The sequence below is a fragment of the Sciurus carolinensis genome, chromosome 9 (assembly GCF_902686445.1).
Source record: "Sciurus carolinensis chromosome 9, mSciCar1.2, whole genome shotgun sequence".
In the NCBI taxonomy this organism is placed as follows: Eukaryota; Metazoa; Chordata; class Mammalia; order Rodentia; family Sciuridae; genus Sciurus; species Sciurus carolinensis.
The window spans coordinates 103,447,766-103,466,307 of NC_062221.1; the positions used below are offsets into that span (position 1 = coordinate 103,447,766).

Below are 18,542 nucleotides of genomic sequence, written 5' to 3' on the forward strand. Positions count from 1 at the left end.
CTGAAACATTTTGTGTTATCAAGTCATAATGACAATATTGAATTTAAATTGAATTTAATTGATTCTCTAATTGGGTTTTACTTTTCCTTTGCTGAATCCAATCATTCTGAAATATTGACTATTAAATTAATTTTACAATATCACAAGACAAATTGTAACACTGAATCTTCTAAACAAAATCAGAATCCTTGGTATTTGAATCATTGTCATCCAATAGTAATATGCACCATATGCACAATTTGGGGCAATTATATTTTGTTTGTTGGGGCAGGAAGTATATAAAAGTTTTAAATTCTTATATATTCTCAGTTCATAGCTTAAATCACATAAATAAATGTCAATGAACTAATATTTAATATGTGTTAAAATAATAGAGCAGATATGCTTTCTATGATATATATCAAATTATATAGCATATTATTTTATATGATATAAATCTTATAATTATTACAGTTTCATTTATGAATAAATAATAAATATATTGTGTAAAAAATTATGACTATTATAAATTTACAAAAATTGGTTTGGGAAGCATTTTATCCTAAGGAATACTGAAAATAACCATTTGGTTCATTCAACAAGACAAAATGCACATGGATTTCTGAAAAGAGAATACAACTATTTTGTGTCATATAATTGAATACATGAGTTAGAAATCAGCTTCTATAATTGAATTGATGGACCAATTAGAAACCTAGTTGTTTAAAATAAACCATTTGACCCCTTTAAAAAATGAAAATTTAATTATACTGCATATTTGAAGCAATTGGAAAGAATTGTGAGTACATGACAACATTCCTGATGCAAATGAAAAGGCTGCATGTTACTGTGATTTGGTATTGGAAGCCTGAGGTGAGGTCCTCTGGTTAGCACCAAGTTGTAAGTCATGTTTGTTCTCATAGAAACAAAGAAAGTGGGCGTTGTCATTTTTTTTTCCCTAAAAATGAAAAGAAAAACAGAAACAAGGCTCAAAAACTAATTAAACTTGCTGCAACAGAAATGAAAGCATTTTGATGCAACTTATTAAAGGGAAAATGCTGTGAAATTAACAGTAATCAAAAGCTAATTAAGGTTGATGCAATAGGAACAGTCAAAGAATGCTTGATAACATTTATTGAACTAAAGAGACATGGCTTTCAAAAAAGGACACATGTAGAATAATATTCAAGTAATTACAGAAAAGAGACCAAAGCAGAGTGTACCACTACAGTACATATAAATAAGGAGTCATTCGAAAGACATAATTCCTCATAGAATCTTGATTTTAGTTAATGAACATGTCTCTATGAGCAATAAGAGATTGCAAGAAGTGATGCTATCATTTATTTTTCCTCTTTTCATACCAAGCATCACTTGCAATTCTTAAATTGCAATGATGAAATTTTTTTAACTGAATGATTTTATAAAATCTGTAAAGTGTTTATAGCCATTTATTTAATCTAAAATATAGTAAGTAAATTCAGTATTTTCCTGAATGTATAAAGATATAGGATTTGTATGTTTTCCTTCTCATCATGAAATGAGTGGCCCTGCATTTACAGTATGTGATTGCTTTTGCTCTTTCAGTCTCAATTCCTTTTATATCTATTAATGCTAACTACATAGAAAGGTAAATTGTGTGCATGTGATTTATGTTATGCACATTCACAGAGCTCCATAACAGGGCAGAATAGAGTACAAATACTACCAAGGTTAAAGCTGAGAAAAAAAGGGCAAAGAATAACTGAAAACAACATAATTGTTTATGTGTATTCATTATTGCTATTTCATAAGACCTAGGTAGGAGGAGAAAAATATATAGATAATGAAAGTAATTATTATAAGATTACAAAAGAGACAAGGGGCAAGGGTTGTAAAAATACCAATCTCCATACAATCCTGAAGAGTCTTCTGTAACTGCATAGACAAGGCATTGTACTATTTTAAAAACTAAAAAGAGGTTTGATGCCGCTAGTAAAGCAAAAGGAAAAAAAAAAAAAAATCAAAGCAGCTTTTTTTATTCCTCCCAGGCACTAATCTATACAATGAGTTATAGTCACCAGGTGAGCAGCAATGCTAATTAGAGTACTCCAGTCTTGGCTGTTAGACTTGCTTCAGGAAAGAATAGCTGTGAGGAGGAGACATGTGGCAATAGACCATGGCTCTTAAACTTCCTCGCGTATGTTCCAGAGAGGAACTTGATAAAATGCATGTTCTGGGGACCGCCCCCAGTGATTCTGATTTTGTAGGTCACGTTAATCCAAGGCATCTGAAATTTTAACAAGCTCCCTCAAGTGGATTTGTAGTAAGGACCTTTCAATTACATTTTGAGCAGTAGGTTATATGTTCCTTAAAGGCAGTAAGTGTTTACTCACCTTTGGACTGACTGAGACACTGTGGTCACCTCCATAACCCCATCCCCATTCTATTATTGTAACCGGGATAAAATTTAAATCAATGATTCATATTTTATATGTTGTATAAATATAAAAACATAGTACAGAGCAAATAAGATGTAATTTAGTTAAATATCTGATGATTTTCATTCTTGGTTGTAAGTCAAACTCACCAGGGGTCTCTTTAAAATACTATTTCTGGAGCTAGGCTCAAAAACAATTGAATCAATCTCAGGGGGTGAGCCCTGTGTAGACACAGACTGTATTTTTAAGCCTGTACTGAGATGTAGCAAAGATTGAAAGTGACTGACTGTGAGAGTTAGAGCAATTTATCAACAAAAATACATTTCTAATGAGAAATTTTGAAATTTCTGATCAATTGCAATAAGATCCCATTTACCATGCCACTTTTTAAGACGTGGTCTGATGGCAAGGTTTGACTTATTTCTTTTTCCAATTTTACACAACTGCTATTTCAAAATTTCAGGTTAATTTCTCTTTTTCTGAGGTGTTTATAGCTTCTTTTGTTTCATTTAAATTTATTTTTAAACTGATACATAAAAATCATACATATTTACAGGGAGCCATGTGATGTTTCAATACATGTAACGTTTAAATCAAGATAAACATATCTATCGTTTTAAACATTGTTTTTTATTGCAAAAACATTCAAATTCCTTTCTTCTAACTTTTGGAAATATATATGAGTATGATCTACATTTACTCTACTGTGCAATAGCATACCTGAACTTCTTGCTCCTCTCTAAACTGTAACTTAGCACCCATTGATTGACCTTCCCCCATTCTTCCTTTACCCCAACTCTACACCAAATCTGGTAATTGTGATGGGCTGACAGATCTGGCTCCATGAGAATGTTAAATGTGATGTGCTGACAGATCTGGCTCCATGAGAATGTTAAATGTGATGGGCTGACAGATCTGGCTCCATGAGAATGTTATAGGCCAGACTCTAAGGGAAATGACTAAACAGACTCCATTTTATGTAGGAAGTAAGTTTCTACCATGGGAACACCCCGCCTCTGTGCCCATCATCAGTTACTTAGTGTGACATGTTTAATAATATACAATGGCAACTCCTGTGTAGTGAAGAATTGCTCTCTTTTGATTCCTATTGCTCCTAAACAATGTACCATGTGAACAGTGATTGTGTGGATGTTAGTAACCATTCTTTAGTTTGTACCTAGGTAAGGGTCATTTTGACCCACTTCCCCCTCTGTAGATGATCTCATGATGTTAATGTGTAATTTTGAATCATAGCACCAGACACTTATGATTAATGTGATTATTGGTATAAGAACCCCTACAACCCTGTGGTCAGGGCTGTTCTCCCAATAGTCATTTTTTGGGGCATTGTGTGAGACAGTCAGCTGGCCAGCTTAATAAAGACTCTCAAATTTGGACTTCTCAGTAGTGATCGGTCTGTTCTTAAGTTGTACCCCATAACAGTAATCACCATTCTTTCAAATTTTGTTAGATGAACTTATTTAGATTCTGTAAACAGGTGAGATGGTGCACAACTTATCTTTCTGTTCCTGGCTTATTTCACTTAGCATCTCCAGTTTCATCCATTTTATTGCAAATGACAGGATTTCATTTTTTTATTGCTAGTAATAGTCTATTACATCTATCACATTTTGTTTACCCATTCATCTGTTGATGGGCACCTAGGTTGATTCCATATTTTAACTGTTGTAAATAGTGCTGCAATAAACATGGGCACACAGGTATCTTTTGGTATGCTGGTTTTCCTTCTTTTGGACACAAACCCAAAAGTATGATAGCTGGATCATATGATAGATCTGTTTTTAGTTTTTTGAGGAATCTCTATATTTGTTCTCCATGATGTCTGTATTATTTTCCATCTAATCAAACAGTGTATAAGAGGTCCTCTTTTTCCACATGCTCATCAGCAGTTATTAATTTTTGCTTTCATGATAATAATAAATGCAACTGGACAAGAGGCTATCTCATTGTGGCTTTGCATTTCCCTGATGATTGATGATCTCAAGCAGTTTCTCATATATTTGTTGGCCATTTTTATTTCTTCCTTTGAGAAAGGTTTGTTTAAGTCATTTGCCGATTTTTAGTTGGATTACGTTTTTATTTGTTTGTTTTGGTTTTTGCAGTTATTAATTATTTTAGTTCCTTACATAATTTAACCCTCTGTCAGATTAATTTCTCTGGTCAAATCCCATAGTGTTTGCTATGCCATGTTTCATTTTCATTGATTTCAAGTAATTTTTAATATCCTTCTTGATTTTGCTTTGATCTATTTATATTTCAAAAGTAAGTTGTTTAATTTCCATGTATTTTTACAATTTCCAAAGTTTATCTTGCTATCAATTTCTAGTTTTATTGCATTGTGATCAAAAGAGATGTGCAGTATTATTTCAAATATTTTAGAGATGAAATGAGTATATTGTAGGCAACATATAGTTAGGCCTTGGGTTTTTTTCCTCTTTAAATCCATTTAATTATTCTCTTTCAATATGAGAATTCAATGTATTTATATTCACAGTAATTATCTCTAGGTAACTTCTTACTATAGTCCTTTCATGACTTGTTTTCTAGTTCTACTATAATTTCTTTTTCCTTCTACTATAGTCTTCCTTTGTGTTTAACTAATTTACTCTAGTAGTATGTTTTGATTCCATCCTAACTATTTTTGGGTTTGTTGGGATTTTTGTTTTATGGCTTACATTTTGATTATAATATGTTTAGAACTGACAGCAATGTATCATGATTATAAATACTGGAAAAGAAACAAAAGCAATCAAAATTACACTAATTAAAAACAAAAAACAAAACAAAAAAATCCTCTACTCTTGTCCTCCATCCACTGCACTTTCTACTCTTGTCCTCCATCCACTGCACTTGTCCTGCATTCCACTTTTAATTTTTGATATATCGTTTTACATCATTCCATTTGCTTATTTCTTCAAACATTAATGTAGTTATTGTTCTTAATTACTATTATGCTTTAGATGTGGTGTCCTCCACAAGCTCACATGTGAGAGAATGCAAGAAGGTTTAGAGGAGAAATGATTGGGTTATAGCCTTAATCTAATTGGTGATGGGATTAACTGAGTGGTAACTGGAGGCAGGTGGGGTGTGGCTGGAGGAAGTGGTTCATAGGGGTGTGGCTATGGGGTATGTATTTGTATCTGGGCAGTGGAGTTTCTCTCTCTCTCTCTCTCTGCTTTCTTATCATGATGTAAGCTGCTTCCCTCCACAACACTCTCCCACCACGATGTTCAGCCTCACCTTGAGCCCCAAAGAATGGGGCCTACCTTCTATGAATCTCTGAAACCGTGAGTCCTCAAATAAACTTTTCCTCCTCTACAAAAGTCCTTTAGTCGCAGCAGTGAAAAAAACTGATTAAAACAATTATTTTAGTTGTCTTCATGCTGAAGTTATAAGTGGTTTATCTATGACGTTTACAATATTAGAGTATTTTGAATTTGTCTACATATTTTTACCTTATACCTTCCAATGTTTTCTTCTTACCCATTAGTGTTTGTCTCGGTTTGACGAACTCCATTTAACGTTTCTTGCAGAACAGGTATGCTGGAGATTTATTCTCTCAGCTTTGTTTGTTTAGGAATAGCTTTATCTTTTCTTCACCTCCAAAGTATAGTCTGTCTGGTTGCAGTTTTCTTTGTTGGTTCTTTTGTCCTTCTTTACAGTGAAAATCTCATATCACTCTCTCCTATCCTGTAAAGTTTCTGCTGAGAACTCTGCTGTGAGAATTAGGACATTCTTGCATGTTTTTTCTTTTCTCTTATTGTCTTGAGAAACTTTTCTTTATCTTTCATCTTTGTGAGCTTGATTATAATATATCATATAGCAGATTTCGTTTAGTTAAATGTGGTGACCTTTAACCTTCTGGTGCCTGGAGGTTTGTATCTTTCCCTAGGTTTGGGAATTTTTCTCTTGTGATCTCTTTGAATAAGCTCGCTACATTTTTGCCTTCTCATATCCCTCTTGAACCCCAATTACCTAAATATTTATTTTTTTAATACTGTCCAAGAATTTCCATAAGTTTTCTTCCTTCTTTTTTTCCTTTTTTCTCCTCCATGTATTTTCAAATAACAAGACTCTATTTGATTTGATCTATACTACTGTTGATGACTTCTATTGTATTTTTAATTTCGTTTCTTATGTTATGCAGCATTTTTATTCTCATCTAGTGTGTTTTTCATCATTTAAAATTTCATTTTATTTTTTAGCTCAAGAATTTTTTTCGATTTTTAAAATTTATTTGCATTTCTTCAATAAGTCTTTCTGTTATAATATTGCATTATTTCTTTGTGCTGTCTTGAAACTCATTGAGTTTCCTTAAATAGCTTGTACAAAGTTCGTCATCATAGAGTATACCCATACTGGTTACTATCTCGTTGGTTTCTAGCACCTTATTTTTACCATTAGGGAGGTTCCTGGGTCTTCCCTAATGCTTGTTGGTATCCAATGGTATCTGCATGTTAAAGGTTTAGGTACTTATTCTAATCCTACAATCTGACTTTGTTTATACCTGTCTTTCCAGAAATTCAGTTCTTCTTGTCTATACTACTTATGTTATTTTAGCACTAGATGGAGCCCCAAGTTCAGGTTTGCTATAAGTCTGTTGCTGGTATGTTGTCACTGATACAGCACCAAAGGGTAATCTAAGTCCAGGTTTTTCCAAATTTACTTGGCAAGTTGCTCCACATGAACTAAGAAAGTGCTTACAAAGGGTAGTCCATCCCCACAAGCTTCTCCTTGGGGCCAGGGTAAGCCCAAACACCTCACTCAACTCCAATGACCTGTCTCTAGACAAGAACTGTGGAATTCTGTCTGGCTCTGCATGTAATCACCACAGAAGGATCAACTTCCAGGTTCTATGCCATGTCTGTGACCCTGGACATTGCAGTGTTCAAGTACGTTCCACCCTGAGCTGATAACCTTCCAAGGCCTACACTTTCATTGGCTGCCTACTGCTGACCCAAGACCATTGCAACCAGTCGCATGTGATTTTGGCTGAAAAAGAAGTCTGACAGACTGGGACCACTTATCTCTACCTGTGAATGGGTTGTTCTACAGGTTACATCCACAGGCACTGCCACAGAAATAGGGGTCAGAACTGAACTCCAAAACAGTCTTATGCAAACTTTCATGCCCTGCTTCCCAGGAGCACTATTGCTCCCCACTCTGCTGGCCCAAATGTGTCAGAGTGGTGTGAGAGTGATGCCTTGGCTGCCTGGCTAATGAAATTCCAGCAACTCTGTCTGTGGGTACAGGCCTGTGGCAGGGATCATGAGACTCTGACCAGAACTGAGTTTTAAGTCTATGACCTGAATTTAATTCTTTCTCCTTTCCCAAATTGAGAGGTGTATCTCCACACTGCATTACTTGGTGTAGGGAGAGTGCTGACCCGGGCAACTCTATTCTTCCTTCCTCTTTCAGTGAATTTTTTTTTTTTCCTATTATTACACTAAAAATGGGCATTGTGGTCTCTCACCTTGCTTTCTTAGCTCTTGTGAAGGTAATTTGGTGTGTAAATAGCTGTTCAAATTGGTGTGTCTGTGGGAAACAATCATGACAGAATCTTACTCAGCTGGTATCTTGCTATGCTTTTTCTATAGCTTCTTTCTGAAGATTAATGCATGTATTTGCCTTCACAATGTTTGTGAAGCAAGCATAAATGGACCCTTTTTGTTCTTGGAAGTAAAATGAGCTAAAAATCACAAGTTGTTGTCAGCCCTTTCCCTCGCCCCCATATTTAACAAACCTATCCCTGTTGGAACAGCACAGAGGCAGTAAGTAGAAAGAAAACAACACAAGAAAGAAAGGGAAAGTGAGTCTCAAATCTGAGGTTGCAACTGATTCTGAGATCTCATTCTATCCCAATTCTCACAGCTGAATTTTCAGTATTCACTATTTTGTGAAATTGTGCAAATTTTTGTTTCTATTACTTGTGCCTCAAACACTCCGGACTTTAGAATCTTGGTCCAAGTGGTCTTTGTACAATTCAGGATCCCTTGATCAAGTTACTTTCCTCTAAAGTTCTTCCAAAGGAAAATAGTGCAACATAATTTTATTTTCCTCTCTTACCACTTCCTACTTCACACCATCCTGGGGTGAATTTTTAAAGACCCAATTCTGTTGTTATTTATAATAGTCATAAATTTCAAAATGAAAACAAAATATTGGTGATATATGTAATTTTTATGAAAAAATCATACTACAGCCAGAGTACCTCAAATAAAAATTTTGTAGAAATAATCATTAAAATTAATTTAAAGTGTTTAATATTACTCAGGGAGTAATCTATAAAGTCATTTGATCTTCACTATAATTTCAAGCATGATTGCATAGGACCCTGTGTTTAGATGGACTTCATGCTTGGTTTAAAACTCTGTCAGCAGTGGTTTGGTTTAATGTTCTTACTTTTGCCAACTATTATTTTGTCATGAAAGAGGCCTCACATTTTTACTTTTCACGGGTCTCACAGACTATATACCCAGTCCTGATCCAGTAGGTATTTTAATGATACAAATGTTTGCAGTCCCTTTTTCATATTCATATAGCTCTTAAGTTGTTGGATGAGATTCCTATACTGGACATTTAACACCATTCATTGGTTCCTTAACCACTATGAATGCTCCAGCTGCCTGAAATTCAAATTGAGCATATAGATGAAGTAAATATAAAATGAAGTCATCAAAAAATAAACTTAAAGCTTATCTAAATGATTAATCATGTCTTCTGATTTATGTATATTAATAAAAATGTCCAGTGAATTGGTATCCACATGCCAATATATCAGTGGTACATGTACTATAAGGGTTACAAGGGAAGGAACTATTTGTATATTTATCCATCATAAAGATGACCTACTTTAATCTTTTCTTTTTTAATAATATGTCCCATAGATAATTTCCCCATATTACCTAAGATAAGGTATAACATACATCGGTTGTAATAGTTACCTTTCAGTAGAGTCTAATTTCAGAAGTTACGCACTGCAGTAAAAGTGGACTCTACACTAATATACCTGCAGAACAACAACAGAGTGGAGTACTTTTTAATTAGCCATTATGTTGTTTATCAGAACTCACTTAGACATTTTTAAGAAATCCTTGTACTGGCTCAAGATTCTCCTGTGTATAGAAGCTCAAAAATGATTGTCAAAGCACAAATATCGGTTCCAAAGAATTAATGATAACACAGAACTGACAGACTTGGAAAAAATAATACATAAATAAAACTCACTTTGTACAAATCACTTTCCCATAGTTCCATTGCTCCCTCCTCATCCATATACTTTACTCCCACCATGATGAATTATTCTTCCTTAATGCTTTGGAATTTTTCTGTAACTGGGCTTCTTTTCCTAATGGAATTTTAGGTTAAAAAAAATCCTCATGTTTAAAATTTTGGTCAGTTAGGATTATTGAATATGTGTAAATGTGTTTCTATTTCAGAGGAAGGAGGATATTACACAAAGGAGTTAAACAGCATCCTTAATTATTGCTCTCCTTTTGGTGTCATTGGTTCATTCCAATGAATGAAACAGAGTCCCAAGTTTAACTTCATGGACATATTACATGAAAGAGTCATCTACACTAATTTTAATTTGTATTGTTAAAAAAATTAGGAATATTATAAAATAAATGACTTGTGTATATTCTGAATCATATCTTAGATTATATAATACCAGTGAGTACTAGATAGATTTTTGCTTTTTGCTTTTTTTGTTTTTTTTTTTTTTTGTTTGTTTGTTTCTTGAACTATGCTGTATGGAAACTGGGTCCTTCGTTTTTAGAGCTAAAAAGATTAACAGTCTCTTCTGTGACTACCATGATCAATAAGTTCAAATTCTTCCTCAGGTGTTTAATTAGAAGTCACCGAAATAACTGTCCCCATTATCTGGATTATATTTGTCCCCACGCTTTAGTTGTTTGGCTACTAACATAGCTATATGGATGCTGCTCTGCTTATATCAAAATCTTTAAATATATAAACTCTGGAATCAATACATTGATATGTAGTTTCATGAAAGAGAAAGATAGTTTTAAAACGCCTATTCAGTTTTAGTCATGCAGGAGGGATCGTCTTTGAAGTTTCCTGGCCATCTTCTTCGGTGCACAACATAAATTACTCCAATTCAGTTTCTATTACCCTCAATTCCAGCCCCATTAAATCTTTCCAAATAGATATCCTTTATGTCACACACGTACAGTGAAATTCAAGGCCCTTTTTATCATATAGTTAAGGGGTGCCACATACTGCTCTCAAACATGGAGAGTAATTTCCACATTTTAAAGCAACAAATTAATCCTGACCTCCACTATTGACTCTTGAAAAGGCAGCCTGATCGAGGCCTTGATCAGTTTGCCTCTAAAAATTTCTAATTATTGTTAGCAGTCAGCAGAAGGTAGAAAGAACCTGAAGCTATATGTGACCACAATACCTTCTTTTCTTTTCCTGGAATAAATTATTATCTATGACAATAGCAAATGGTCGTTTTTACAATCATGCCTTCTTGGGCTTTTCCTTTAACTATTCTCAGCTCACTACACTAAAAGAAAATGCACTTTAGCAGCAAGTTACACAACTATTTAAAGGGATTGTTCTCTTTCCCCCCAAAAAAAACACTCTGTAAGTAAATGATGATATAAGGTGAGGTGCTATCAGAGTGCTTCTGTCCCTTCATTACAAGCCATCGACATCATTTGTATTCTATTTGGCATCTCAAAAGTAAAGCACTTTTTCAAAACTGATTATTTATGAGCAATTATAACATTTAAAATATCAGCCTATGTGAGGGTAATACTTAAAATATTTTCTTCATCGAGGGTTTTTAAACACGTATTGTGGTTTATTGCCAGGAATTAACTAGAGATATGGCAACTTTCAGTAGAAATAAAGGGACTTACATGAAAAGACCTAATTAAAGAGAAAATTCACTAGTTAGAGACATTTTTATACAGAGAGTGTATGAATCAGTCTATACCAAGTCTTTGTAAGAAAGGGATTTAGATCTAAAATATTTTCTGTAGTTACAAACAAGGTCTCTAAGATTCACTTTGGAGATTAATTTGCAAGTTCCTTTACTAAGTAAAGCAGGAAGAGATAAAGTATGGAGAGTCCTTAGGAAAAACACCAACAATTAAGACAGAAAAACGAAAGGCATTATCATTCTATAAAATACACTTGAAACAAAATTCATTGAGAATCTAACTAAGATTTTTTGTAGCTGTGCTTTTTCCAAAGGTTCACAGTACCTTACACAGCTTCTTGAAGTTTTCCAAATGAAAAATGCCCTTGTGAGCTCCACTTCCAGGCAATCTTTGATTATTTCCCTAGGACTCAGAATGAGCAATGATTAACAGGACAAGGCCAACAAGTCAGAAAACGAAAAGGGAAAAAAAAAAAAAAAAAGAAAGAAAGCTGAAACTGTTCTCATGGTAGCTGCCTCTCACACATTTCAAATTTTAAAGTGAAGCTTTTTTAAAAACTATCAAAATATGTCTATCAAAACATTAATCACAAGTATATGAGAAAAAAGGCAATCCCAGCAAAACTATTAGGGCTTTGGGATTAAAGCTTTTCTAATTTATGCTCTTTCTTTCCTTTTCTTTTTAAATTTTAGTAATCTTCCTTAATTTGCAGTTACACTTTCTTCAGTTTTAGCTACAAGTGGTCTACTGTGCTTCAAAAGTATGAAATGCCAGGCACAGTGGCACATGCCTGTAACCCCAGTGGCCTTAGGGAGACTGAGGCAGAAGGATCAAAAGTTTGAGTCAGTCTCAGCAACTGAGTAAGACACTAAGAAACTCAGCAAGATCTTGTCTCAAAATAAAACAAAATTAAAAATGGCTGGGGATGTGACTTAGTGGTTAAGTGCCCCTGGGTTCCATCCCTGGTTTAAAAAAAAAAAAAAAAAAAGAATTCCAGAAATAAACAACTCATAAATTATAAATAGTAGGCTGTTTATGAATAGCATGATGAAAAATCATGCTGACTTATGCTGTCTTCCCTTCCTTTTATTCAGCATATTCATGCTGTATAGGCTATCCACCCAGTAGTCAGTAATCAACTAACTTAACAGATCAACAGCTATGACATTGTGGTACTTGAATATAGAGTTTTTTACTCTCTGCATTCATTGGAGGTCTTGAATATAAAGAGGAAATTACTGGATACAGAGGCCTAGAGAAGTTAAATAAGTTGATAATGTTTACAGAAGTCATAATGGACTAAAATTGAAGAGGTTAACAGTGAATTCTCAACCTTGAATAATGATCATGTTTTGATATTAATATTCCTAAAAAATGTTGCTCAACATAGTAGATCAGAAGATGACTTTAATACATTAAAATAACGCATACCCACTCAGGTTAAATATGATTAAGATGTAAAATGTAGATTTTTTTCTATTTATACGCCCAAATTCATCTCATTGATAATTTTTAACTTCTGTGTTTTTTGGCTGTGCTGTAAACAGTTTTCATAAGGCCATAGTTTAAATCACAAATAATTAGAAGCTTCATGTTAATCTTTGATTTGTATACTGGATAATAATTGTGTTTAGCTTAGAATTTTTACATTTATAATTTTTAAAAACAGCATAATATGTATTAATGTTAAAGAATTATTTTAGCATTATATACACATTTCTCTTATTTTAATCAACGTGAAATGAAAAATAAACACAAACACTAGACCCATGATTCTCTTTCATTTTAAGAATTATTTGATAGTCAAAAGAAATGATTTGGGGTTTTTAGTTTATTAATAAAGAGTTTATAAATGGTTCATGCTTACATACTATAACTTTCCATATTAAAATTAACAGCAATGCCTAAATGGAAAGATATCTCATGTGCTTGAATTAGAAAAAGAAATTATTAAAATTTTCATGCTACCTGAAGTCATCTACAACTTCAATGTCATTCCTATCAAAATTCCCATGGCATTCTTCACAGAAATAGAAAAAAAACAAAAAAAGTTCAAAAATTTCAATGGAACTCCCCCAAAAACCAGGATAGCTGAAACAATATTGGGCAAAATGAACAAACCTGAATACACAAGTTCTCAGGTTTTCAACAGTTTTACAAATCTATATTAATCAAAACAGTATATTACTGGCATAAAACCAGACATACAGATCAACAGAATAGATTGTAAACAGAGACTTACATTAGTAAATCTAATTAAACCAATGGATATGGGTCAACCAGTTTTGACAAGAGAGCCAAGAAAATGGGAAAAGATGTCTCTTCTATCAACTATGCTGGGAAAACTGCATATTCACATACAAAATAATGAAATTAGACTCTTATCCTATGCAACACCCAAAGATGATTAGAAATAGATTAAGGAATTAAATGTAAGATGCAAAACCACAAAACTGCTAAGGAGTAGCTGGGTGTGGTCACGCATGCCTGGAATACCAGCTGCTTGGGAGGCTGAGGCAGGAGGATTGTGAGTTTAAAGTCAAACTCAGCAATAGCAAGGTGCTATGCAACTCAGTGCCACCCTTTCTGTAAAAAATAATACAAAATAGGGTTGGGGATGTAGCTCAGTGGTTGAGTGCCCCTGAGTTTAATCCCAGGTACCCACCCCCCAAAAAAATAATCAAGAAGTAAAAATCCTCAATATTGTTAATTATTTTTTTTCTGAGTATGACACAAAAAGTCTGAGCAGCAAAAGCAAAAATAAAAAAGTCAAACTGTGTTAAACTAAAAAGCTTTTGAAGAGCAAAGGAAGCAATCAACAAAATGGAAAGGCAACCAAGGGAATAGGAGAAAGTATTTGCAAATCAAATATCAGATAATGTACTAATATACAAGCATTATCAAGAACCTATACAACTTAATGGAAAACATAATTATAACCACAAATAAAAAAAGCAAAGACCCAAGTAACATGATTACAAAATAGCACAGGCTCTGAATAGAATTTTTTTTCTAAAGACAACATAAAAATGGTTATAAACCATTAATCATATTAATGATTAATAAACATATTAATGATTGATAAACATATTAATCATCAAGAAAAATAAATAAAATCCCCAATGGGATCATCTCATATCTATTAGGATGACTATCATCAAAAAGATGAGAAAACCAGTACTGGTGAGAGTGTGGAAAAATGAACACTCATATGCTGTTAGTGGAAATGTAAAATGGTGATAGTCATTAGGAAAAACAGTAAGGAGTTTCTCAAAAAATATAAGTAAACTGTCATTTTATTCATCAGTCCCACTATTGGTATATAACCAAAATAAAATAAATCAGTATGTGGAAAAGATATCATAGCCTATAAAAGAATATAACCTGAATGTCCATAAATGGATGACTGACAACAAAAATGTGGTATATAAACACAAGAAAATATTATCTATTATTATAAAAGAAAGCCTGCCATTTGAAAGAAAAAAGATGAACCTGGAGCACATTAAACTAAGTGAAATAAACTAGACCTAAAAAGACACATACTACACGATCTCATGTATATGTGAAATCTAAAAATTTTGAACTTGTAGAAGCAGAAAATAGAATATTGGTCACCAAAGACTAGGAGGAAGGGAATGGAAGTTAGTTGTTGGTCAAAATGTATAAACTTTCAGTTATAAGATGAAATTATGGGGATTTAGCATAAGACATGGGTAGTGATGGATGTGTTTATCAATTTGATTATGGTAACTATTACCCAGTACAGTACATTTATCAAATCCTCACATGGTACACCTTGAATATATATAATCTTTGTTTTAAAAATTCCAGTAGAAATGTGTAGGGATTTCTTCCTATGGATAAACGAAAATACAGCATAGCAGGATTCACTACTATTTCTAAACACATTAAAATGAGCTTCAGTAAGAGTCTCCTTTTGAAACCTTTCACAAGAACATTTCTAATACATTGTCCCTTTAGTAGCCTCTGGTCTGATTCCTATACAATGAAAGGAATAGAATTTATAAAATGATAAAACAAAAGATAATAATTACAGTTTTTTTAAAAGTAGAATTATCCCCTGTTGCCTAATTTACTTACACTGACTTGAATTTTCATAGTTTTATAATTTTCTGGTCAAAGTGTTTGATATTTAAGAAAATATTTTTTTATGGATCTACACAGGTCACTACACAACACAGCATATATATGCATTACTACATGTACCTGAAAAAGTAATAAAATGCATATTTTATAAAATGTACTAGAATTCAGACAGCCATTATAATTTTCTACAGAGCTACCACCCACTATAACATTTGTAAGAGACTGCAATTTCTACAAGCACTGCTGGAGGGCTATCAAGTTTTTATGGTTATATATTTTCATATTATGTTGTCCAAAACGATTATTCATTTACTTAAATGTTCAATTTTATTCAATAAAAAGAAAGTTCTCAATGAAACCTACTGCGATTTCCTTAATACCCTCTCTTTGAGATCATTGAAATAGGCAATATTAATGGGGTTTTTCAGCGTCCTTCATGCAATTTATAGCCTGCGTGTGTGACCCTCCATTTTGAGGTCAATTTGGGTAACTTAGTGAAATTAGAATTTCCCACATAATCTCTGATCCACAAAGAATTCAATAGTTCCTGAGTACATTTATCTTGCAATCAGAATATAACAACACTGTATCAAATCTAACTTCCCCTTGATTTGTAATTGCAATGATATTTCTTCAAAAATGGTTGCAATTTTCATATAGAGACCCAATTCTCCAAATGGGTTAAACAGAGCTCTCCATTTAACAAAAATAAAATTTTAATATTCATTTTGAGGGGGTTAATAGTCTTTTTCATTAGGATACAGGAGCACACACTAAGAATATCTTTCTGCCACCTGAGTAATCAATGAGCCAAATATGCTTATGAATCTTCCAGAAATTCTCCACGGTTCAATTCAAAGAAAAATATTTATTCTTCTTTGCCCCCTCTCCATCATTTCTTCACCATCATTTGGTAACTAAAGGGGAAATTCTTTTCATCTTGAAGTGAGAAGAAACAAAGAGGTTATTTCACACTTAACTTCTGCCTCTTAAAACAATTCCGGTTATTTACATTTTTGGTAATCATGAAAGCATAAGTGATACAAAAAGTTGTTTAGAACAAAAAGAACTATAAAAACCTACAATCAGGCAAACCATTCATTTCACTACTGTTATTTTAATGATTGAAATGTGAACATGTGATTTGTCATTATTTTAAAAGAAGTAGACTGCAAAGTAATGATTATGTCTAAGTGCATTTGTTCATTAAATAGTACAGTGGGCAGCTTTATACAAAAAAATAGAGTCATGCTTGCCAATAATTACACACATCCCATGATTAACTCATTGGTACTGTATAAGGCTATTCAAAAAGTGATTGATAATGTACTTGGAAAATGTATAATAAATGAGTCATAGTAGAATGAGAAAGTTTTTTTTTAATTATGCTGAATTTCTGTAAAGTACATGATAAAATAAAAGGTCAGTAATTATACTGTCATGATACAATTACAAAACTAATCTCTAAGTTATACTATTTTACTTGCAAAGATATATTATTGGAATTGTGGAACATAGCAATTATTAATTAAAAACAGTTTATACCAGAAATCATTTTCAATAATATCCACATTTCTGGAGTGTTAAGAACACATTTAAAAAGAATTACAGAGACTAAGCTTTGATAATTGAACTAGTATTTCAAAGCATCTCTACACAGGGTCATAATAAAAGTTCATTCAGAAAATATGTGATAAAATACATATTCCAGGCCTATAGTCCTTTTAAGATTATTCAGTAAATAATTGTTTTATTCACAGTGATATGTCATATTTGCTATTTGCATCCCCTGTACTCTATGACCTACCCCATGACCTGAGAATATTTGCTAATGTGATAATATCCTTAAGGAATGCATTTCCCCAAAGCCCTTGTCCTCTGACCACCCAAAGAAAGGCATTGAGTAGAGACTACAGGGTAGGATAGGACTAGGACAGGGGTCACTTTTGGTTCTTGTAGTGGCTGCATGTTTTGAATACTGCTTAAGTCACATGCCATAGCAGATTTGAGGGTAAAAAACAACATTTTCTCCCTGTTGCTGGTGATCATGCATCTTCTGTCATTTCCTAACTTTTGTAATTGTGTGCCTTCAATCAACCCTTTTAACCTCAAACTTTTGATGGTGTCTTATGTTTTCTATATGAACTGACTACATACTCTCATGGTTATTTTATTTAAATTCTTATCAGTTTTATGCTTTTGTTATACACTCAGGTCAACTATACCTCAGCTTATATAATCCATGCATTCATAGATGCAAATAATTTTTCCATACAAATTATTATTTTTAGAAAGTTTTCAAAAATATTTTTAATATTTGTTATTTTTAATATTTTAATTAATCACTTTACATTCTTCTCCTCCTATTTTCTTTTATAGTATCATATTCACAGAGGTTTAAGGCATGAGTTGACACTGATTATCATTCACATCTCACTCTACTTATGTATTTGGCCAATTTGTAGCCAATATAAATTCAAAATTTTCAGTTTTTCCTACAATTGCTTTTTCCCTTTTCCTTTACCAGTTGTTGGATTCTTTACTGTTTCTCAGTACAATAACCTGACCTTTGTCCATATAGGAAAGTCTACCACTGCACCCAGCAAGCAAATTTCCAAGTGCTGAAATGAGATAAGAGAATGTGTAGTTGTTCTTTCCACAGAATGTGTTGCTTCTCACATTTGCTTATTGTTTTAAAGACTTTGAAACAATTTAAACTTTACAAGTGATATTCATTTTCCTGAGCATGCTCACCATCCTCCACCCAGTTTCCACTCTTAGCTCTCCACTCTACTTTAATTCTTCACCCACAGCAGTGTGCAGTGACAGCCTCCCTCCCCCAAGAAACAGAACAGCCACACCTCCTTCCCTCCGTCCCCTTCACAACTCACCTGTGCACTGTTAGCTCACCTAGGTTTTGTTGGAAATACCCTCTGATCATTTTCTTCCTCTATAAATTCACTCCAATCTTTCCATGCTCAGCTCCCACTGACTTACTATGAGAAAGACTGCACTATCAATTTCTGGTTAGCAAAGGCTGTGAGGTTGGATTGCCCAGTATCATACACTTGCAGCACTGCAAACATGGCGAACT

General features: G+C 33.3%; 1 protein-coding gene across 4 annotated transcripts in view; it reads right to left on the minus strand.

Moving 5' to 3' along the window:
• The window catches only part of Cadm2 (cell adhesion molecule 2), a 1,011,411-nt gene that overhangs the window by 196,629 nt on the left and 796,240 nt on the right, over positions 1-18,542 (minus strand). Inside the window, exon 1 of one of the 4 annotated variants that reach the window (XM_047563031.1) lies at positions 11,663-11,753. The exons of the other annotated variants lie outside the window; for them this stretch is intronic. The gene's annotated coding sequence lies outside the window, so the exon portion shown is untranslated. Of the gene's footprint in view, positions 1-11,662; positions 11,754-18,542 lie in introns of those variants that run through there. 4 annotated transcript variants of the gene reach the window in all.